Source organism: Lissotriton vulgaris, chromosome 6 (assembly GCF_964263255.1).
Source record: "Lissotriton vulgaris chromosome 6, aLisVul1.2, whole genome shotgun sequence".
Lineage (NCBI taxonomy): Eukaryota > Metazoa > Chordata > Amphibia > Caudata > Salamandridae > Lissotriton > Lissotriton vulgaris.
The window spans coordinates 714,305,696-714,330,249 of NC_141694.1; the positions used below are offsets into that span (position 1 = coordinate 714,305,696).

The following is a 24,554-nucleotide window of genomic DNA, read 5'->3' on the forward strand; positions in this document are numbered from 1 at the left end:
AAGTTCTTCATGAGCACAAACTGGAGTCAGGAACCTAAATATACATTTCTCCCATAATTTCATTAACATTTAGTGAATAGACACTTAAAATTATGGTCCTGGTTCCGGTTTGTGGCCAGTAATAATGTGCAAGGTGCATTATTTCTTTAAAAATAAAGGATGCCTATGAAATGGTGCTTAATTGTAATGATGAAATCAAAACAGTGTTTCAAATGGATTAAAAAATAATAATATATCAATTAGAAGCTTTCCATTGCATTATACACCCACAACTGCATTACAATGCAAATCGCATTTTAAACCAGACAAAGAATAGCCATTATCCAAGGACTACTCCACACATGAGCAGTCATGGCTATCAAAAGAGAAACTTCCCAATTACTCGACATAATGATGTAATCTTAGTCATCGCCGCGTTTGGAAAGATGTGGAGCACAGACTGCTCCATCTATGACAGATTATATGCAGTAGCAGATGCAGTTGCAAGTATTGAAAGATTTGTCTCCAAATGCATTTAGAAGTTGACAAACGATATTTAGTGATTTGAAACTAAAGTTATTGATTAAATTCAATGCGCATCTATTCTACCCAGATTAATGGTATCATATAAGCCCACCTCAAGTGTTTTTTTCGGCATACAAGATTCCTGAGCATTGGAAACTGCTCGTGTTTCAAATGCCAGAAAAAAGCAATTCACACACTCATTTGAAAAAAAAAAAAAAAGCTTCTCTTGTCCACAGACCTGATGCAGGTCCAATTGTTCCTAATGTGTGAAGTGATGCAGCTCGTGCGCTGCTGTATGCAAAGACAATTGTGCCTGCAAGGCTCCCGTTCCCGCCTCCAAGTCAAAGTAGGGTCAAAGCACGATGCAGGCAGCATAAGGTAGGCCTCGTGGTTCTCGTGGGCAGGCGGACACTGCTCATGCTGGGCCTGCATCAGCCACTTAACCCAGATAGGCTCCATTAGCCAGCAGGAGCAGCAGGTTTCTATGATTGCGGTCACATTTAAGAGGGCTGAAAAAGCCCCAAATACAATCAAAGCGTTGCACATGCTTTCAAATATAAAAAGTTCTCTTGTCCGCAAACCTGATGCAGGTCCATTGTTCCTAATGTTGGAAGTGCTGCAGAGACAATTGTGCCTGCAAGGCTCCTGTTCACGCCTCAAAGTCAGGTAGGGTCAAATCACGATGCAGGAAGCATAAGGTAGGCCTTGTGGTACTTGATGGCTGGCTGACACTGCTCATGCCGGGCCTGCGTCAGACACTTAACCCCGTCCCAGATAGGCTCCATTAGCCAGCAGGAGCAGCAGGTTCCTATGACGGAGGACACAATTAAGAGGGCTGAAAAAGCCTAAAATATAAACATAACAACGACGATAGGATACTAAATTGAGTCAGGTCGCGAGCTACTGACAGGGTGTCAACGAGCTACCAGTAGCTCGCGATCGACTGGTTGGAGACCCCTGCTCTAGCATGTTTTATCTTTTGTTATATTGTGTGAAAAGAGATTTGTATGCTTTAGTGAAATTTGTATTGACTAATAGCACTGTCTAGCTCTTGTACGTTCACTCCCTGGTCTTGAAAATGCCATCCGAGATCGGAGTTCGTTTCTTCTTTAAGTTATGGGGGTGCGGTTAATTTTTCGTGTATATGGTTGTAAGTGTATTGCGCTGGTTAGTGTTGCTTGGTGGGCGTAACGAGTTATTTTACCAGTTTGGGCATGTGCAAATGGCAGTAACTGAATGTGTGACCTCTACTGAGATATTTGTGGCTGGATCTGGGTACACTAGGACACCTCGCGTTTGATGGATAAAATGGACATATGAGTTGGCAGTTGAGGCATATGAGGGTGTACTTGAGAATATTATGGGTGCACCTGGGGCTGTATGGCAGTAACCGCAAAATCATAGCTGTACTATAGAACCCTGCACCTGCCCATGCTATGAGCGAATTGCCACTAAAATATTGAGGCGCTACTGAAGTGACAATGAGCATCGATTATGTCGAACAGTACTCTTAAAACGAAATCCAAATTTGTCCCCCAAATATAGCAGTTTTCTCAATATCTGGCACTTTATTTGAATTAATCGGAGTTTGACTGTCAACCAAATCTTGAACTTAAAATTTTGATATTTCTTTATCACCACTTATGAATGAATGAATAAATGATGGGAATTTAATATAGTGCACAGCTACTCAAGAAGAGTGTCACAGCACTAACCGAGCATGTGGCAGGATTCTTGATGCACAGCTAATTTTTAAAAAGCCAAGTTTTAAGATTTTTCTTGAAAATCAATAGATCTGAGAGGGCTCTCAGAGCGGCAGGTAGTTTATTCCATGCCTGTGCTCCCAGGAACCCCAAGGACCTGCCCCCGTACGGGCCAAGCGAACTTTGGGGGTGCGGCCGAGGTCTGAGGAAGCAGACCTTAATGTCCGCACTGGAATGTGACGGTTAACGCGTTTGATGAGATAGCTTGCACCTTTTCCATGTAGGGCCTTGAAGAAAACCACTAGGGCTTTGAATTGTATCCTTTCTTTCAGTCTCAGCCAATGAAGTGTTTTAAGAAGGGAGTCATATGAGACCTGGATTTAGGTCTAAGAATCGCCCTGGCCACAGAGTTTGGCACCACTTGCAGGCGGTGGATAAGGTAGCAGGGTAGGCCCAGGTACAGGATATTAGCATAGCCCATTCTTGACATCACTAAGGCTTGGGCCACTATATTCCTGGTATCCGTTGTCAAGAGTGGGAGGATTTTTTTTTTAATAATAATAATAATAATAAGGAAATTTATAAAGCGCCTGGTTACGCCATCTCGGCGTGTCCCCGCGCTGGGTGAGAGGACAAACAGTAACGCACTTTGATATGCCAAAGCAGGAGCCTACCAGAACTTGAACTTGGGCCCTCATCCATAGAGATGCTACATTTTTTTAATCGTTGTTTGAGCTGCACGTTGCGGAGACAGCTCCTCCGGCCACCATACATTCCAATTACTCACTGCTGGTTGGCCGAAAAAAATCTCTCAGATTTAACCGGATTGCACGTCAGCTGATTCACCCTGAGCCAATTAAACACCTTTGTGAGACACTATCTGCTGTTTTCACCATTGAAGCCTGTTCCCTTTTCGTAGGTGAAAATCAGTTGAGTATCGTCCACATAGGATATAATCTTAGCACCATTAGCCTCTGCCAAGGGTGCCAGGGGGAACATATATAAGTTTCAAAGAGTAGGGCCAAGAATAGATCCCTGGGGTACTCCTACATTCATGCTAGGCATGGGGGATGAGAAAGGAGGTATCCATATTTCCTGAGATCGATCTTGCAAAAAAGATGTCATCCAGGCCAGTGCTGTCCCACCAATACCCAAGTTCCCAAGTCTGTCAATAAGTCTCATGTGGGACAGTATGGAATGTCGCCGACAGGCAAAGCAAAATAAGGACCGCCCTACCACTCTGATCCAGTTTTTCCCTGTGCTATAGTTAGCCCTGAAACCAGATTGGGATGGATAAAGCAGATTATAGCTTTCTGTGTGATCTGAAATGGCTTTGTTCACATGTTTTTCTAAAACTTTAGAGAAGGCCGGGAGGAGGGAGATAGGACTTTAGTTGGCCGGATCGTTTTGATCGGTGGTCAGTTTTTTAGAAGTGGTAAAACTTTTGCCTGCTTCCAGATATGTGGTACTTTGCCGGTGGAAAGACATAGGTTATGTACCTTATTTAATGTGAAATTGATAGTGGAGCTAGAAATGCTAATAGTTTAGCTGGACAAGTATCTATTGGAGATCGGGACTTGGGGCATTTTAGGTAAGTTAGCGAGTCAGTCAGTTGTATTTCAGAGAGCTCTAATAATGCAAGAGGCAGCAAGGCAGCAGACTTTCTGATCAGAGGTTGCTCTATGACTTGGTCCTCTTCTGTATTTTTAGAAAAAGATTGTTGGATTATAGCAATCTTATTAAGGAGATATAGTGCCACCCGTTTGGTCCACTCAGCTGAGTGAGGGGATTCTTTCTTAACCGCCGAACATGAGGTGAAAGATTTTACAATGTTGATTATGTCCTTTCCCTTACTGTAGGCAGTTTCAATCTTACCCTGCAGATAGTTCTTTTTGGCCTCTTTCACCTTAAGATAATAGTATTTTAAGGCAGCCTTGTAGTTCTTCCTGTCTTCAGGTGAGTAGCATTTGTGCCATTTCCTTTCCAGACCTCTACATGTATTTTTTCTCATTCTTAGGGATTCATTGAATCATGGAGCATGGGGCTAGTCCTCCTTGAGGTACATGAGGTCAAAGGGGCAGCAGCTTCAATATTAGACCAGAGCCAGGATTCAAGTGCAGGGGCATCGGATTCAAGATTGCCAGATAGTGCTGGGACGGTCAGTTCTAGAGCCTTTACCAATGCGGGAAGAGATATCTTATGGAAGGCTCTGAATTTTTTGTTCTGTCTAGATAGCATTGGGCAGGGGGCCTATGCCTAAAGTAGGTATCTTAAAATGAATAAGAAAGTGGTCAGACCAGGTGATGGGGGAAGGAGGGTCGGCCACCAGTTCTGTGTTGCAGAATATCTGGCCCAGGACGTGGCCCAAGTTATGTGTGGGAGCGAAAATAAACGGGGTCAGATTGCAGGCCGACATGGTTTCAGTCAGGGAGATTTAGCAGGGGTCCCGTGGCTTGTCCATATGTAAATTAAAATCTCTCAAGAGGAGGAACTGATTATATTTGAGGGCAAGAGGGGTAATAACTTCGTTAAGTGAGGAGATCGTTACCAAGCGCCCCTGGAGGCCTCTACATCAAAATCCCGGCTAAGCATTGCCGTGGAGATCATGAAAAACGAGAGCCTAGACAGATGGCCCTGTGGATTGAGGAAGAAGTCGTGGAAGGATCATCTATGAGCTGGGGAAGCGTCCAGTTACTTTCAGGGCACTGAAGATAAGCCCACATCTCTACATTAGACACTGGCAAGATTGGAAAACGTGTAAGTTGAGCAATTCCTCACGCTCATAGTGACTAGTAAGACTCAAACCTGGGGAGGAAGAGGCGGCATGGCCGGCGCCCGCCGCCTCCGGGACGCCGACAAGTGCAGACTGACTTGCTCGGCGCGGCGCGTGTTCGCTGTGCATTCGCTCTCACATGCTTTTAGTAAGCAGTAGGCCATGTAGACTAGACTGCACACCTTACTGGAAGAGCTAGAGCGGAAGTGATCTAAAAAGCACCACCCTGACCTCCGTGCAAACAACAATGCAGCCGCGGCGGAACAGGCCAAGTAGTGAACAAATGTACAACAATCAATAGGTGAGTAAAAATTTAAAAAACACTTAAAAGTTCTGTAAAAGTTTCAAGAGAAGTAACACTCCACACTAGAGAAACGTTTCTTTTTTAAAAAAAAGCAGTGCATCAGCAGACCCTACCACTGTCTGGTGCGCGTCCGCTCTGACATGCTTTTAAATAAGCGGTAGACAGTGTAGACTAGACTGCACACCTTAGCAGAAGTGATCTAAAAATCTCCACCCTGCCTTCCGTGCAAACGGCAATGCAGCCGCGGCAGAACGGGCCAAGTGGTGAAGAAATTTACAACAGTCAACAGGTGAGTACAAATTTTAAAACACCTAAAATTCTTTAAGTTTCAAGAGAAGTAACACTCCCCACTAGAGAAACGTTTCTTTTTAATAAAGCAGTACAGCGTCAGTAAACCCTACCACTATCCACTTATTCTTAAGAGTTGTGCCCTATTTCGGATTGTCATATTTTGTTGCAAAGCTTTTGTTTGTTTGTAATTTTTGATTTCCTAATGCACTTGATCAATCAATCAATCATTGCATTTATAGGGCCCGACTCTCACCCGTGAGGCGTCAAGGCGCTTAGAAAGGGGTGGTGGTGTGGCTACTGATCGAACAGCCAGGTCGTGAAGTCTTCTGAAGGTCAGGATGTCCTGGGTCTGCAACAGGTGGGTGGGGAGGGTGTTCCATGTCTTGGCGGCGAGGTGGGAGATTGATCTGCCGCTGGTGGTCGTTCGGTGGATGCATGGAAGGAGGGCGAGGTCAGCGGAGCGAAGCTGGCGGTTCGGGGTGTAAAAGGTGAGTCGTTTAGCGAGGTATGCTGGTCCGCGTTGTAGAGTGCTTTGTGAGCGTGGATGAGGAGCTTGAAGGTGATCCTCTTGTTGACGGGAACCAGTGAAGGTCTCTCAGGTGGGCAGTGATGTGGCTGAGGCAGGGGATGTCGAGGATGAGGCGTGCAGAGGCATTCGGTATGCGTTGAAGTCTATTCTGGAGTTTGGGAGTGGTTCCCGCATAGAGGGCATTGCCGTAGTCCAGCCTTCTGCTGACGAGGGCCTGGGTGATCATCCTTCTGGTTCCGGTGGGGATCCATCTGTAGATCTTGCGAAGCATGCGGAGGGTGTTGAAGCAGAAGGAGGAGACCGCGTTGACTTACTGGGTCGTGGAGAGTGTTGAGTCCAGGATGAACCCCAGGTTGCGTGCGTGGTTGATGGGTGTCGGTGCAGCTCCCAGCCACAATAGTCGTCCTGGGCAGAGGTGGTGGAGCCGAGGATGAGGACCTCAGTCTCGTCAGAGTTCAGTTTCAGGCGACTGGTCTCCATCCATTCTGCGACGGCCTTTATTCCTTCATGGAGGTTGGTTTTGGCGGAAGCCAGGTGCTTGGTGAGGATCAGCTGGGTGTCATCGGCGTACGAGATGACGTTGAGGTCGTGCGATCGGACGATGTTGGCGGAGCGGTGCAGCCAACTGATCAAGTAGGTTAGTGGTTAAAAATAATACTCCTCTCGCCTCTGTTCTCGGTGCATCCTTTTTGCTGTAGTGAGTGCATCTTTACATAAGATGGCAGTACACCTGTATATGAGGTTGCGTCAAGCTTGCAATTGCAGTTTATCTGAGGCTGATCTAGCATAAGATCGTTCTGTCTGGCCTGAGCATATGCTAGCTGCAGATGGACCTATTTGGCATATGCTGCGAGGAGCTCAGCATTTGAGGTTCCTTGTGGTGTAATGAAAGAAGCCCGTGCATATGATGGCGGTAGCCCGGAATTTAAAGCTTCAAGAGCTAAATGAAGAAGTAGAGCAAAGTGTGCTGTGGTTGAAGTTCTATACTGACTATTGTCCCTGTTGACAATTGCTACCACCTTGTACATATTTTCCAGAGCAATTTCTATTGCTGTTAAAATAAAACCTAAACTGAAAGGCGCAATTAAAATGACCTCACTGTACAAAAAATAAAGCATTCATGTCTAGCGCTACTAAGTGCTTGTCTCCAAGTCTAATGTGGGGGCGAATTTAAATCTATTATGCTCACTCCTAGTATATTCCTTTAACTAGGATACCTATCCATGATCCTGGTTCTTTTCACATTAGAAAATCTACACTGAATATAATTTAACCCTTTGATGGTTTGTCACGTGGTAAAATAGCTTGTATTCCCATTTTAACTTCAGAAATCAAAGATCCAAGTGGGAGTACATTTCCCTAGCTTCAAAAGCCCATTACACAGACCTTTGCCTGATGGACCAGTTATAGTGGGTTATTTGTCAGTCATAATCGCTGCTGAACCAATCATGGTTCATCCTTAATTTTCTTTTCATCAGATGCACTGATACCCTGAAAGTAACTAATGCCTATACATCAATCGGAGAAAGAGGAAAATTAATTAGAAAAAACAAAGCTACATGTAATGCTTAGTGGTACCTGAAGGATGACTGTTAAACTTTGCCTAGTTCATTTGAACAATGTCATCTTTACGATCAAAACATTTGCTGAACTTATAGGCCATTGATATTAGCTGAAATGAGAACTACACAAATCTGTTCTAATTAAAAACTGTACTAGCTTTGAGGGTGACTGTTGGACTTGGCCCTTTTTGCAGGGCCATCCCCAAACTTTTTGCCTTCCTCCTGTATTTTGTCTGACCTGTTTTTGTTGGTTTTATGACTCGGGGCACTTTACCACTGCTGATCAGTGCTAAAGTGCATATGCTCTCCCTATTGTAAATTGATGTATGAATTAGTAATTCCATGGTTGGCTGATTTGGTTTACTGGTCAGACCCCAGTACAGTGCACTGAGTATGCCCCGGGCTTGTAAACCAAATGCTGCTAGTGGGCTTGCGTGAACCAACAAAAGGTTTGGCTAATCTGCAGCAGCCACGGTTGGCAGTAGGAGTTCCTGCAGGGCGGTGCGTGGGGAGGGGCAGGGTGGGGGGTAGTAATGCATGGATTACAGAGTTTAACAGGAAAGTAAACATATAAATAAATAAAACGAATTTTGTTGCGCTCACTGAATCGCATTTGGTGATGCAGTGCACTCAATTAAATTCGTTTTATTTATTTATATGTTTACTTACCTGTTTAACTCCATAATCCATACAATACTACCCCTCACCCTGCCCCTCCCCCCCCCCCTCCCCCTCCTCACGTCACCGCCGTGCAGGAACTCCTACTGCCGACCGCGGCTGATCTGCAGTAAGGCCAAGCCTTATAAACTGATAAACAATAACCAATTGCCAATACTGCAATTTGTTCACCTCACGACTGAACGATGAAGAACAGACTCAAACTGATTCTTCAGAAGATTTTTTCATTAGAATTAATCTATTTATTTCGAATACAAAATCACAACACAATATTTAGACGATACATTTTTGTTCATTCTCAAAAATTATATTAAATTGACAGGAGAGAGAACAAAGGAAAAGAATCCTACCTAAAAAACATTTTCATTCGCTAATCACTAACATTCTGTCAAACATTCACTCATGAATCCTCATTCATACTCATATGTTCAATTCTAGTGAGCTTGCAGCACTGGTTGTGCCACCCACAGAAGCAGCCTGTAAAAGTGTGTCTAAGGCCTGCCATTGCAGAGCCTGTGTGCAGTCAGGTACTGCCATGCTGACTGGGCAAGTGCATCCACTTGCCAGTCCCTAAACCTTCCCTTTTCTTCATATTGGACACCCCTATGGTAGGCCCAAGGGCAGGGTTCATTATAAGCATAAAGTAGGACATGCCCTGGTGTGTGTTGCATGTCCTAATAGTGAATTAAAGCCATTTTCGTTTTTCACTATTGCAAGGCTACCTGTTCTCCATAGGCCAGAATGGGCAGTTAAATTATTACATTTTATAATCCTAACTGACTCAGGGAACATGGTAGAAATTTGAGTTTAGTACGCCTGAACTCAGAATGATAAAATACATCTTTTAGTGAAGTTGATTTTAACATTCTGTGTTTGAAAAATACCACTTTTAGAAAGTAGGAATGTTCTTGTCTAACTATCCAAGCCTGCCTCTGCTAGGTTGTGTATTCCTTGTCTGGAGTTTGAGAGACAGGACTGGGGAGTCCAGGAGATGGGATGAGCCAGCCCAGTGGTGAATAGAGCTATCTGCATGTAGATGGGTGGGAGGAGTTGCACCTTGGACCTGAATTGGGCTGTGCCTGTCTTCAACAATGCCGGCTCCACCCCCTGTGGTGAGTGCTCCAGGACTGACCAGAACTGGTTTGGATTAGGCAAAGGCCCCTCTGCCCTCAGAGGACAAAGGATTTTGGGGTATATATAGTGGGACCCTGATCCCAAGAATTTAGATCACTTATGGTTAAACAAGAAGAAACCTTTGCTGAGGGGAGGAACCTGAAGAAACTGAGGAGAGACTATCCCTAAGCTGAAGTGCTGCTTGGGGGATTGGCCTGCAGTGGTTGCCTGACTGTCAAAGAGAGGAGAAAGGGACTTGTGTGCTTTCATCAACGTGTAAGGATCTCCAAGGGCTTGGAACAGAGCTTGCCTCCTGCTGAAGTCTCAGGGACAACAGACTTCAACCCCCAGCTCCCCATAGTTCCTTGGGAAGTGCCTGCTGCTGTTTTGGGCCTTCTGAGGGACTGTGTGTCGCAAGGAACTTGAAGCGTGACTTAAGAGGAAGAAGCGTGTCGCCGTCGCATCTTGGATGTTGCCGCTGTAGCTGTCGTATTGCACTGCATCGAGAAAAGCGTCTCGCAACGAAGAGGAAGCGTGTCGCTGCTGCTGCCGTCGCATCTTGGATATCGCCGCTGTAGCTGTCATATTGCACCGCATCGAGAGAAGCGTCTCGCAACGAAGGAGAAGCGTGTCGCCATCGCTGATGCTGCCGTCGCATCTTGGATGTCGCCGCTGTGGCTGTCGTAATGCACCGCATCAAGAAAAGCGCCTTGCATCCGCGGAGAAGCGTGCCGCCGTCGGAGCTGCTGTCGTCACATCATGGATTTCGCCGTTGTAGTTGTCGCATTGTGTGGAAGCTTCTCGCAACGTCAGAGAAGAGTGTCTCAGCCGAAGCTGTTGTCGTCGCATCGCGGAGCACGGGTGTCGCCGCTGCAGCTGACGCATCGAATCGAGACTTCTCGCATCATCGGAGAAGCGTGCCGCATCTGGAAGACCTTCACGTCTTTATTTCTTTGCACCGGAACTTAGCAGCATTTCCATCACTGCAACACTTTTGTTGTGGAAGCGTACCGCATCGTAAGGTACATTGACTCAAAGTGTCGCATTTTAAGAACTGAACAGAACTAAGCTAAAACTACCATTTTAAGTACAGTATTCTGGATTTTTGTTTGTGGTCTTGTGATAAGTCTATATAAAGAATACTTATTTTTTATATAAAACCTGTGTGGTGTCCATCTGTAGTGTTGTCACTTGATTACTGTATGTGGTCACAAATGCTTTACACACTGCCTCTGAGATAAGCCTGTCTGCTCGTGCCAAGCTACCAAGGGTGTGAGCAGGGGTTATTTTAGGAGTGTACCCCCTTACCCTGACTAGAGGCAAGGGTCCCTATTTGTCACAAGTATCTACCTGTGCCAACTAGAGACCCCCAAATCGAACAGTGACCTATTTAAGCATTTTGAACAGTGTAATAAAGAATTCCACCTCCCGGAACATGCCCGATTACAGTACCTTCAAATTCGACACTGGCTATGCGCACCTCCTGCCATCCAGGGAGCGACCCGACCCTTTACCCCATTTGAAACATTAGTTCGGTCTTACGATGGGCCAGAGAGGCCTGATTTCCCGAACATATCAAATGCTGCAACACTCTGATCCGAACTCATGCCATACCTACCGAACATGTTGGCAATCACACAGTGTAGACGAATTCTCCCCCAAACATTGGGAGCAACTATGGCGAGATATCCCGACTAAATTTAGAAGTATATCGCTGCGTGACACGGCCTATAAGATCATGACGCGGGGGTAGTACACCCCTCAGCAATTACATTAAATGTTCCCCAATACCCTACCCACTTGTTGGAGTTGTCATAATGCAATAGGTGACTTTTTGCATATATGGTGGCACTGCCCGTTGCTAACCGCCTTGAAATCCTTAGCCACATTAAAGAAGTTGTTGGATATACTATACCTGACAATCCAATAGTGGTCATTTTGGGGTTTCAGCCTACAACCCTCCGTGCCATGACCCAAGATAATTGGCGCATAATATCTCACATGGTGGGAGCAGCCAAGCAGACAATAGCAGTATATTGGAAGAAGCCAGATACGCTGCCCACTGCTCTATGATTTGCCCGCCTTTGACACAAAATGGCAATGGAGCTTTTCACAGCTCAGATTACTTTCACCACAAATAGATTCACAATCACACGGCAACCACTGTTTTTTGTCAAATCTGTTTATTGGCATTTATATATTTCAACAGTACATTGGGTACACCATTATAAGCAAGGCAGTTTTTTCAGTTGTGCCTGGTTATCAATGCACTGGCAGTGCGGCATATCAGGAGGGCCCTACAACAGTTGCGCAAGAACAGCATGCAGTCGGATCTCGGGCGCCCAAATATGCCCTCAACATAAGAGAGTCAATGCGTCCCATTTCTGCGTGCAGAGACAATTTTGACATGTGCAACGAAATTGTAAAAAAAAAACATGCGCAAGTTAACAAGAACATCAAACAGCGGCATTGTCTCCAGGATACAGTATAAATCGTCCCCCCCTCTTCCCATCCCTTAGGGCCCCCCTTTCTGCCCCCCCCTGCCTGTCCCACCGCTCCCCCTAAACGTGCATGCCTCCACTTCTCTCACTTCCTCGCCACAATTACATGCTGTGCACCTATCAGTGTGTCAGGTGTGCCGTCCGCTGCGCACCCCCGTCTATCCACTGTAGCTACTTAGTCCCCCTCCACTCTCCCATCCTCGACGGCCTCTGCCTCCTGTAAAGCATTAAGCATGCGCTCCCAGTGCTCCCCCATAGGTTCCCTGCGGAGCCCCACCGTTTCCTCTCTCCGGATGGCAGTCCACTCTGCTCGAGCCCACGACAGGAGGGACAGCATCCATGCCCGTACATTGGGCGAGTCTCTTGCCTTCCATCTCTTGGTGAGGAGTCGCGCCGCTGCTACCATCCCCAGATCAAGGAAGCGGGACGATGCCTTGTCCTTGGGCAACCGCTTGAACTGATGCAGGAGAAATTCAGACCAGTTACAAGGAACAGTGCGGCCGGTACATTGCGTGAGCAGCGCACTAATGTCTCTCCAGTTATTGCCAAGGCCTGGGCAGTGCCACAGAAGATGAAGGAGATCCGCGTTCAGTTCACCACATCTGGGGAAGACGCATCCGCCCTGTGGAAGTATTTATTTATTAAATCGGGGTAGAGATAAGCCCTGTGAACTACGTACACTTGGATTTGGCGAAAGCGCATATTTATGGGGATACGTACCGGGCTTTTTAGTATCTTTTCCCATTCCTTGTCCACCAGCGCTCGTCCCATATCGCGTTCCCATTTCCCGCGGAGTGGGGTCAGGTCCAGTTCCGTGTGTATCCGCAGGGATGCGGCAAACCACTTAACCAGATGCCTGCCCCTGCCCATGACATGCAGGTATTGCACCGTCAAGTGCTGTGCGGGTTCCTCTACAATTTCGCCCCACTTGTCCGCCATGCGGGCCGGGAGGGAGTGGTGCATTAGGAACCCCCCGGGGGGAGCCCAGTGTCAGCGACTAGCGTCTCAAAGGGAATCAACGCTCCATTTTGGTATAAGTCGCCTAACGTCTGCACATCCGCCTCCTGCCACTGCTCCAGCATGCGGTGCGTGAGGACCCCCTCTCCCCCTGGCGAGCCTTCCAGCGGCACCACAGGTGCATATGGGAGCACCCTCCTCGTAACTCAGCTGCCAGGCTTCTGGGAAAAATCCCCAAACATCAATCTGCCTCGAACACCATCAGAGAGTTGCAATGGCTATCCATCAGAAACAGAATAAAGTTTAAGACTCTATGCATTGTGTACAAGGCCTTGCATAATCTAGGACCAGCCTATCTCGTCCACAATCTGATTCCCTATTGTCCGTCCAGAACATTACGTTCCTCAAGTCTAATTGATCTTGTGGTTCCCTGCACTAAAACTGTCTCATGGGGTGACAGAAGATTTCTGGTGTCAGCTCCAAAGCTGTGGAACACTCTGCCCCACTTGATCAAAGCCAGCCCTTCTCTCTGGTCTTTTCGTAAGCAATTAAAGACCTGGCTTTTTAATCAATAGATCCCGCTCCCTCCTCTCAGGTTAAATACTACAGATACTCAGCGCCGAGACGCCCACAGGCCTTTGTTTGCGCTTTAGAAATATCAAAAATAAATAAATAGAGCGGTAATCCGCTCCAGGGTATAGGGCGGCTCGCGCGTGGCAGTGTCTTTCTTCCCCTGTCTGCTAACCAGCGGGCGATCCATTGGAGCTGCGCTGCCAGGTAATAGTGTTCAAAACAGGGAGCAGCCAAGCCCCTTTCGTCTGTGGGTAAGAACAATTTCCTGAGAGCCAGACGATGCCGAGATGCGCCCCAGATAAAGTCTTGTAGGATCTTGTTCAGTTTGGAAAAGAAGGACGCGGGCCCAAACAAGGGCAGATTCGCAAAGTAGTATAAAAGCCGGGGAAGCATCACCATTTTGGCCAGTGCCACTCTGCCTGCGGGTGTCAAGGGGAGCGTGGACCAGAAGCCGATCTGGGATTTTAACGCCTTCACCGCTCTTTCCAGGTTCCCATCCAGTAGGTCTGCCGGTTGGCGGTAGATCTGGATCCCCAGGTATTTAAACGTGTCCGCCCGCCACTGGACTCGTGTGCCATGGAGGCTATACTCCGGATGAGCAACCTCACTGTTAAAGGCATAGAGGCAGGACTTGCCTGCATCGACGCGGAGCCCCGAAAGATCGGCAAAGCGGCTTAGCAGCTGGACCAGCAGCTCCGGTATGTGGCTTACGTCTCGGACAAAGACCAATAGGTCATCAGCATATAATGACACCTGGTGAACGCCGTCGCCCAGTGGGATACCATCCGCCAAGAGCTGTCTCAGGGCCACAGCTAAGGGCTCCATGGCTAGCGCAAAGAGCAGCAGTGACAGAGGACACGCCTGACGGGTGCCCCTGCCCACCGCCACTGGTTCCGACAGGAACGGCCCCAGTCGGACGCCGGCCACAGGTCTCCTATACAAGAGTCCCACCGTTTGCACAAAGTTTCCTTCCAAGTCGTACGCGTCCAACACCGACATCAAGTAGCCCCACTCAAGGCAGCCAAAGGCCTATTTAAGTCCAGTACCAGGCACCCCGCTCTGGGCCAGACTGCCGCCGCCTCTGTCGCTACCCTGAAATACCTCCTGAGGTTCAGGGATGTGGACCTTGTTGGCACAAATCCATTCTGGTCCGAATGCACTAAATGCGGAACCGTCGGCGCCAGACGCTCTGCAAGGATTTTGGCTAGTATCTTGTGTCTGTGTTAAGCATCGCCAATGGGCGATAAGAGCTCAGAGACATGGGGTCCCTGTCAGGCTTAGGCAGGAACACTAAGAACGCTTCCCGCAGAGATGGCGGGAGATGGCCCACGTCGATCGATGCCCTGTACATCCGGAGGAGCTGAGGCGCTAGGATGTCCCTATTTGCTTTGTAGTATTCGGCCGGTAGGCCGTCAGGCCCCGGCGTTTTCCCGGTCGCCAGTGCTCGGATCGCATCTCCCACTTCCTCCAAACGACAACCACTGTTAAATCACTTTTCGAGATTAGAATACACCTGTTTTACCCCACCTAAACTTCGGGCTTTGCAACTCTTCGAAGATGCCAATACACCCCAACATGAGGATGAACTGCCTGATGTATGTCATACGGCTCACACGGACAGCCCAATATCCGACCATTAACATACCTATTCTGGCAACTCCTTAGCCACCCTCCCCTCCCTCACCTGGGACTTTCTTCTTTCTTTTCTGCAATCTCTGGCACTCTCTTGCTTGGATTTTGGAATATAATTGAATGTATAATGTTAGGTAGCGTTTTACTATTTCATATCAGGCACGAGATATTGGACAGTGTAAGTTGACCTAGAAGTGAGACTGCTGTAACTGTCTGACTCTAATGCTACACTAGATTGATCCTTTTCTGTGTAATTGTTGATGACTTTTTTATCTTTTATAAAAGAAGATTTGAAACAAAACCGTACTTGCTTGAGATGCTAACATAGCACAGTCACCTTTACTTTTGTGTGCCTCAGCACATAATTCAGGAACTTCAGTGGATCCTAAACCTTGATCTAAAATATAAAAAAAATAAAAGCCCCTATTGACTACGATACAATATTGGATTGTCTCACCATCACCAAATGCATCAGCATCATTTTGGTTCCTATCCTTGAATCTGCCTTGTTGTGCTAGAAGGACTCTGAATCCCCACCATCCCTATGCACACCATTCAGTTTGCAAAATAGTGGAACCTTCGATGTATAAACCATAAATGGGAAGTTCCTAATTGTGTTGCCAGGATACCAAATGGAGCAGTAGCCATATGTGTTTACCAAATCGAATTCCTGATTCAGCGCTACAAACCCTTACTTGATCAGAAGTTAACAAATATTCATGAATAGCTTCAGACTGTATTTGGAATTTACCCCAACATCATCTTTTTTTAACAAAAACACGAAGTCAATAATTACATTATATCACTGTTGTCTCAATGTCACCACCAACGTTTCGTTTTGTGTAACCCTTTGCTTACATGCTATCCTATGTGTTGCTGGTTCTGTAATACTATAGGTCTACCCTCTCCGTGTAGTTAACTTTTTTAATGCTGATTTTCTTGTAGAATGTTCCACAAACTCGTTCATGTGAATTATACCTTACCTTGCATTTTTCATAGTTTTTCTTACTTTTTAAAAAAGTAACCATACATTTCTGCCCACTCTAATTTGAAAAGGATTCACCATCGTTTTTAGAGCCTTCAGCCCAGCATTTCTGATGTACTTTGTTTCCATGGTGGGGTCTACTTCCTGGCAGCTTCTGATACTTAAGCTGGGTTCACTGCATGCTGCCTGACAGGAAAACTGAAGTTTCCCAGTTGTTCAAATAAAATCTGTAGAAATCAAGGGGTATTAAGATCACTAGTAAAAATGAGTGAAGGTTTTCTCGCTGCCTAATGCCTCACTTTGTTCTCTTGGAGATGTCCATTCAAGGAGAACTTAGAATGCTGCAACTTAGTAGCAGAAGAGTTCTACACCTTATTTTGTACTCCCCATGCCTCTGGTTGGCACACAAGTGGAGTGCTTCAGCATCGGTAAATCTCTTGAGACACAGACCTCAAAGTAAGTCATCTGCCCCACAATATCATGACAGTAAAGTTAAAATAGTTTTTGGTATTCAATAGCAATAAAGGGAGATTATTTAAAAAAAACTACAACACATCCCAGTATTTCATAGAGTACATTTGTATTCAGTAATATATATCTTGGTATTCCAGTCATTCAGAAAACTGCAACAAGACCATACAAAGTTCAAACAAGCAACCACATTTCTCAACATGTTCCCAGTTTAAAAACCAACAAAGTACATAAAGGTATTCATGTGCAAGGTTTTTTTTTAATTCATCAAACATGTTCATATTAGAGTCAAACAATTCATTAAACCTCACAGAAAGCAAGCAGTGGGAAAGGGTGCAGGCTTTTATAAAATATCTCCTTCCCTAAGTGACAAGATGCTTCATACATCTACTGAAACCCCCTTGTCCCTTTTTGTAATCATGATGTGACATGTATTTCATCAGAGCTCTAACCGTCTGAATAATTATGATAGGGCTCACATTATATCAAGGTTTTGATCTAGTAAGGCTTTAATTTTACAACCTTGCCACAAATCTACATACTGAGAGTGGAAACAGGCAGAAAACAGTAGTTCACAAACCCTTCTCCATTCTTTTGCCACATTGGAAAATAATGAAATGTATTCCTGTTAAAAGTAGAAGCAACCCCTTTTCCGGGGTGGGGAAAAAGGGATGTAGGGAAAGTGAATATGTAAATGCTCGGATGTATAGTTTTGCACATGAAAATTGAAATTACAAACGTTGTCGTAGTACTGGTATGAGTCCTACTTCTGTAAACTCTTGTGAATTTCTGAAACTTTTAAATCTGTACCAGTGCAAGGACGTTTACATGTGAGTGCAGTTTGGTGACTTTAAGAGCTGGGCTCCTAGGTTATTTTAATTTTGCCCATAATTGTTTTATACCAATTCCCTAATATTAGTCTTTTTTTTGCAATATATTGGCATGCATTGAACACATTTTACTAAACAATGCTTTTTATAAATGATATTTAAAGTTGCCTAATAATTTAACCAGACATCGTTTTATTCAAGTAAAAAAAATGTTGTAACATTTTATTTGAAAGCAAACACTCACAAATGTTGCTTTCATGTTTCTGTGTGTATTTGCATACAATAGGGGAGCTTTATCAGCCTCAAAGTGTTACATGTGAAAATATGTTAATACTGAAACTGCTGTTAGTGATTGCAGGTTAAACTCACAGCTTGCTACATTGCCTTAGTCTGTACACCCTAATAGTAAAAGCGTTTGCATTAATGAATCCAATATACAAGTCTGAATAAATTATACACACAGAAAAAGATCCTGCCTTAGTGTCAGACAGTTGTGATTTGATTCATTAATGCAAACGCAGGGGGTTGGGGCCTAGTTGTCCAGTTGACAAAATAAACATGAAAACGTTTTCTTGACCCCAATGAATGTGTCCTGGGTGTCAGACAATAGTAATTCCCCACCCCTGAGTATGGTAATATGCTGCTCTGAGAAGATACACGGAAAAGTGAAAAAAATGCTAAGTTGGGTAAGACACAAGTAATTATTGTTCGAATTGATTTACCAAGCAGAATTATATAGGCTTCACTGCTGTATTTTCTAGTAGCCAACAAGAGGTACCAGTAGGTCACTGTTACTTAATTGATCTCTGAATGCCCATTAGGGGCATTTCATGTGGACAATACATTTGTAACAGATGTCTACATGTCCACTTTTTTCTGTCTGTCAGACACAGACCTTTGCTTCTCCTTTGCTTCTGCTTTTGGGCAATACTTTTTTTTCGTTTCCTTTCTCTGTACTGGAGGGAGCCTGTTTGTGCTCGTGTTTTGCCGGTTCTTATTTAGATCTTAAAAGAACTTGCCTCATGTTAGTTAGTGATGGACATCAAAACAGTGTATTCCATTCAACAGGCTGTTCATGCCAGCTGGCCATCATATGGCTTGGGTCTCGTGTCGTCTTGATCAATCATCATCTAGAGAAATGTTTCATTTTCTTAGCTGGAATTTCTCCAGTATTTCTAGGAAGCCTGCGTATTTTGATGTCTAAATGGGGGCATGTGGTTCTATGTTACAGAACTATGAGCCCCTATTTGCACTTCGACACAGGTCGGCTTCCCAGAAAGGTGTAAGCTGTGGAAAGGCTTGTAGTATATGGTTAGTCCTGAGGAACGGATAGAACAAGCATTGGTAAAGCCAATATGTATAGCCTATAAAACCTCTCGGCTTTGACAATGTCTTTACCCATTCTGTACTGCTTCACTGCTGCTTTACAGCATTGGTTTAAAAAGAATAGCAAATACCTGACTGCTGTGTCATTTGATAGGCACACACATGCATTCACTAAACATGCACGCTCCTACATAAGGAAAGAACTATGTGCAGCACGGAGGGGGAGAAGCACACGGGTGAGAGAGCAACATGAGTGTGGGTTGAGGGAAAGAAACACCTGGGCGAAAGAGAGCAAAGGGAAGGGTGGGAAGCATGCAAGGGAGATAGCTGGAAAACACATGCCCTCTCAAGGAGTGCTTAACAAAAACGAAAAAGCATGAAGCATGGAACCATGCAAATATATGGCAAAGAACCTGTGCTCCATGGGAGAGACCAATGCAAGATGGACAGGCACAAGCCAGGAAGCCATCCAATGGAAGCAAGCAAATGGGAGTCACAAAAAAGCCAACCAATGGCGAACAGTAGGCAGGCATCAAATCACTGTATTTTCTTGGTAAACCCACAATAAGTCCTTCGCAACTAGACAGCTTGCTGAGTCTGGTAGGCTAAACCTAACAATTGTAACAGGAACTGATTAAAAAGTGATTACATCATTATGTAATCCATCGAATTATAGTACTAGCATAGCACTTTTAAATGGCTACGTTCTAAGAGCATAGTGGATAATGTAGATAATGTAGAAAATCGGGACTGATCCTCCCTTTGAATATAGCCCAGGTCAATTCTTTCCAGAGTGTTACTTCGTGAATGTGTGGAGTTTATCTTTCTTGATATTGATGGGTGAGGCTAGGTCCGACTCTAGTGGGCCTTAGTTTAATATTTATGAAGGCTCCCAAAATAGCATGTTATCATATTTGCATTTCCAAAAGATCCAGTGAGCTAGATAGAAAGTATTGAGAAGTGCATAGCACCTTCAGTGGTTCAAAGTTGTTTAGCTTGGTATTTGGTGCAAGCTGCTTTGTATGTGAAGCCGTTTTTCCTGAAAGTAAAGCTGCGTTTTCTGAAAGCATTTTTTTGGTTTCAATAGACTGCCTTTGCAGGAAGCTCAGTTCAGTTTGATGTAGTCCATAAACGCAATCCTAGACCAGCCAGATCATCACATTACCTCACCTTTAGCTGTAGTGGGTGGCTTTTTGGGAGGCAAGTCAGAGAGGACAATCACATTGTCCAGCCTGCAAAGTATTAGTCTTGTGTTACTGTACACCCATTATTGTAATGGAATGAATTATGTTTCTTGGAAAGCGAAGAAGGAATTTTGCATATATTTTTGATCTGCTTCTAACTCGTAAATCATTTTGTGATTAAGACTAGTTTCAGGTAGGTGCTATCTTCCTCATGAACATTGAATAAGCTGTGAGTGGGCAGTCTAAAAGGGAATAGGACAGAAGCAGGAACTCTATTTTTTCAGGTGTTCCTTTAAGGTGATTGTATGGCATATGATTCGGTCATGCATCCAAACATTCACAGAGATCGGTGAAGACCTGCTCACCTGTTGCTTTGGGCTGCAGTTGGTATCACCTGCGTAATCCAGCGAGGTCACAAACCATTGACATTCCCTTTAGAACGTGCCTCTCTTTTGCCCGGTCAGGTATGTGATTCAGAAAAGGTCACAAATGCCCTTTTGCATATCGGAAACACATTTCTGATTCGCAAAATATTTTGGTTGCATTGTAAAGAAGTGTCTTATTGTAAACCCTTTAACTTTGTCATTCATAGGCTTCAAAACACTTTTGTTCATTGGGACCAAAGCAGTGGCGGTTCTTCTGCTAAGGGGAAGGAGCGTCGCCTCACTGCTATTTCAGCAGTGCAAAAAAAATTAACAAATTATAATAACAGGACGTTATTATTATTTTATTTTTCTGTGCGGGACTCGGAACCGTGGCGGGTCTGGACCCAGTGACGCCAGAGCAGAGTGCGGAGTGTTTTGCATCCTCTAAGTGCGCATGTCTGTTTGGTCGGCCCTCTTGGGCCTGCCAAACCGTCATGCGTACTTAGCATGTTCTCCACTGGGCTGTGTTGAACAGCGCTGTGGAGAACATTCCCGGACTCCCAGGCCCTGCCTGAGCGGCCAAACTGGCCGCTCAGACCAATCACGACATGAGCAGCGCTTCTGGTGCTACCAACAGATGAAGAGGACGGAGGAGGGGCTTGCGGTGGTGAAGCGGTGTGGCAGCGAAGGTAAGTTTATTGATTTATTTATTTATGTTCTATTCCTCCCCCCACCGCAAATACCCCCGTTCCGTGGCAGCCGCCACTGGACCAAAGAGAGACATTTGAGAATTCAGCTAGCAATTCCATCGCATGTCTTCATGGTGCTTATAAGATTTTTATGGTGAAGTACCAAAAGCTAAGGAGAAGCCTCAGTAACGAGCAGAAATGTGTTGCCTTTGCCCAAGATTTGAATAAGAGTCTCAACAGCGTTCATGGGTGGTGTTTCTGTTCTGTATACTTGCCAGAGTTATGACTGATATTCACCTAGTACTTGTAATTGATTTTGTCAGGAAAGAGGAGCGTAATAAAGCTTTAATTATTGAGCTTCGAACAGTCGCAAAGTCTGTTCTGATGTTCCTGTTCCAATATCATATCAGCCACCATCAATCAGCGAGAAAATGTGCGATAATATACCGTAGTTCTCTTTGCCACTAGTATGTATTGCAAACCTATCTAAGAAGCTGAGCTGTCTAAATGTGTTTGCCAATAGCAATGGACCCGCTAAAATCTCACTGAAGATGGTTCAAGATAGTATAGAATAGCAGAAATGCAGCTTTCCCTCATGTAATGATTGTCTGCAAAATTTCTGAATATAAAGCAGTGGGAAAAGAAAAGAAATGCAGCTTTCATTTTTAAAAGATGAATATACATATTGATGATCTCAAACACAAAACGCTAAATAACTTTCTGTGAAGGAACACATTGCAGAGGCATGTTAGTGGCTTTGAACTATACTTCAAGACAAACCGTAACGGCACGGCACCATTTTCTGTGGATCTATGGTTTGAGAGAAAAGATGAGTATAGCAGGTTACTGTTGTCATTTACACACAACACTCTTCTGAGTAGTTGTAGACAGACAAAATTTAAAACAAGGTTGATACCTTCCATGTTTTATTTGCCAATAAATGAATATACTAGTAATAAGATTTATTCATTGAGGTGAAGAAACAAGAAATGTTGATAGAGGCTTGTGTCGGGGGAAAACAGCACTCTGCTTTATCATCCTTATGGTGCAAGGCCTACTGTACCGTGCCTGTTTCCTAGTAAATATAATCCAGATGGTGTGGCCGGCTGCTTGAGAAGAGAGCTCTTGTGCTATATCGAGCACAGTAGGTATGTGTAAACAACACTTGCTAAGATGCTCTGATTTCTGTCTGGCAGCATGGTTCCGAGTTGGAACTACTTCAGTCCTTAGAATGCAACTTATTTTACTAGGAAGAATGAATCCTACAAACTGCTTTTGCAACCCTTGGCCTTACTGGCTCACTAAAACAAAAAACCCCAATCTTCATTTTGTTATAATTTTAATTTGTATTGTTGTAAACTAATTTGTTGAGCAAGGACTGTCCAATAACCTCCTTATTGCAAATCACAATATTTAAAATCTTCAACCCACCCCAAGACTGCACCAAACATTCCAGAACTTCACCACCTGGGTAACCGACGCCACTGACCAAATCGCCCCCATCAAACAAGCCAAGACCTGCAGATCCACCAAGCAAGTCAGCTGGTACACACCATATCTCAGGACTATGAAACGCAGCTGCAAACTGGAGAGAAGATGGTGCACAAGCAGACGCACCTCAAACTGAGAAAACTCCAAGTTAGCCCTCTACAAATACCATCAGCGACTCAAAGATGCAAAAAACATGCCCTAGCAAACCCCATTAAAGCAAGTGCCAACCACACCATAAAACTCTTAAGCGTCAGAGAGTTATCCTGCCCTACAGCCACTGAGAACACAATCCCCTCTCACAGGAACTTTGGGACACTCTAGCAGACCATTTCCAAAAAAAGATATATACCACTTCGAGACCCAACACACCAACCTCCACATCCAGCTCACTGCAGCGGAAGCTTACCACAACCAACCACTCACCCCATGTGAACACCTGACCACATAGGGCACCACAGTCATCATGAACTCCAACCACTCAGGAGGACCCATGGACCCCTGCCTCCACCACCTCCTAAACCTCGGTGGCAAGAACATGGGCCGCCAACTCAACACCATAGTCAACGCATCCATCGCCAAAGCCACCTTTCCCAATGCATGGCAACATGCAGAAGTCCGATCTCTCCTCAAGAAGCCCTCCGCCAACCCGGCGAGCTCCAGAACTACTGCCCCGTCTTTCTTCTCCCTTTTCCGACGATACCCAGCTCATCCTCTTGCTCTCTGCAGACTCCACCACCATGAATACCAGCTTCCACAACTGCATGAAGAGCATTACCGACTGGATGAAGACCAACTGTCTGAAGCACAACACTGACAAGACCGAACTTCTGATCTTTGGCAACATTACCTCTCCTTTGGGCTACAGCAGGTGGCCTGCAGAACTCTGACCCACACCCACACCGACAGGCCACGCCCGCAACCTCGGCATCATCCAGGACAGCAAGCTCACCATGAAGCAACAGATTAACACAGTCTCCTCTGCTTGCTTTCACATACTCCGCATGCTCAGAAGAATCTTCAAATGACTCCACATCGACATGAGGGAAACTGCCACCCAAGCCCTAATCACCTGCCGGCTGGACTATGGCAATGCACAGTTGGCAGGAACCACCATCGAACTCATGAAGAGACTACAGACAATACAGAACTCAGCGGCCAAGCTCATCCTCAACTTGCCCAAGCGGACCTATATCATCCCACAACTTAGGAACCACCACTGGCTCCCCTTCCAAAAATATGCCAATTCAAGATATTGATACATGGCTACAAAGCCCTCCATGACCTAGGACCAGCATACATCAGCCACCACCAGATCTTTCGCCACCCATTCAGAGAATGTTCTCTCCGCCGCCCTCGTACAGACCCAGCCATTTGCCAAAGCCACAGTGGAGGCTGTGCCTTCTTCTACCTCACCACCAAGTCCTGAACCAGCTTTCCCCTCCACCTCTGTATAACACCCTTGCTGGGTAAATTCAGGAAGATACTCAAGACCTGGCTCTTCGACTTAGCCCTGTAACCTACTGCCTGGATATCCTCATGGGTGATAGTAGCACTGTACAAATACTGCCTGATTCAACAAAGAAGGCTACCTATCCATAATATCGTTCTAGTCTTGCATAAAATTGCAAAAGGTAATTGTTTCTTTTTGAGCTGCAGCAGAATTTGCCATTCACATAATGGCATTTGACTTAGTAGATCATATCTACATTACTGTCATGTTCACATTATGTTCGTTTGTATTCTCAGATTTTCGTTATGGCAGTGTCCTCCTGGTGTTGTGTCTTCAGTGTTGCCATGGATACTACAGCTCTCCTGGTGTTTAACCCCTTCAGTGCTCATGACAAGGTCAACTCGTCATGGGTTTTACCTGCCCTGTGCTTATGACGAGTTGACCTTGTCATGAACAATGGGGATCATGTATATTCAGCACAGGACGGGAAAACGCCCTAGCAGCCAAGGTGTTAAGGATAGGTTGAAATCTAAAGGAAAGTTAATGAAATCTGCCTCTAATTGGTTTATTGGAGAGTGTATCTTAATGGGCACAAATGATGAACATATATATAGCTAATAGCTTTTAGAAAGGATGTACTTTT

The 24,554-nt window shown here is 45.2% G+C and overlaps 1 protein-coding gene across 2 annotated transcripts in view; it reads left to right on the forward strand.

Moving 5' to 3' along the window:
• ATG5 (autophagy related 5) overlaps positions 1 to 24,554 on the forward strand; it is a 599,844-nt gene that overhangs the window by 227,070 nt on the left and 348,220 nt on the right. The gene's annotated exons all lie outside the window — the stretch shown is intronic.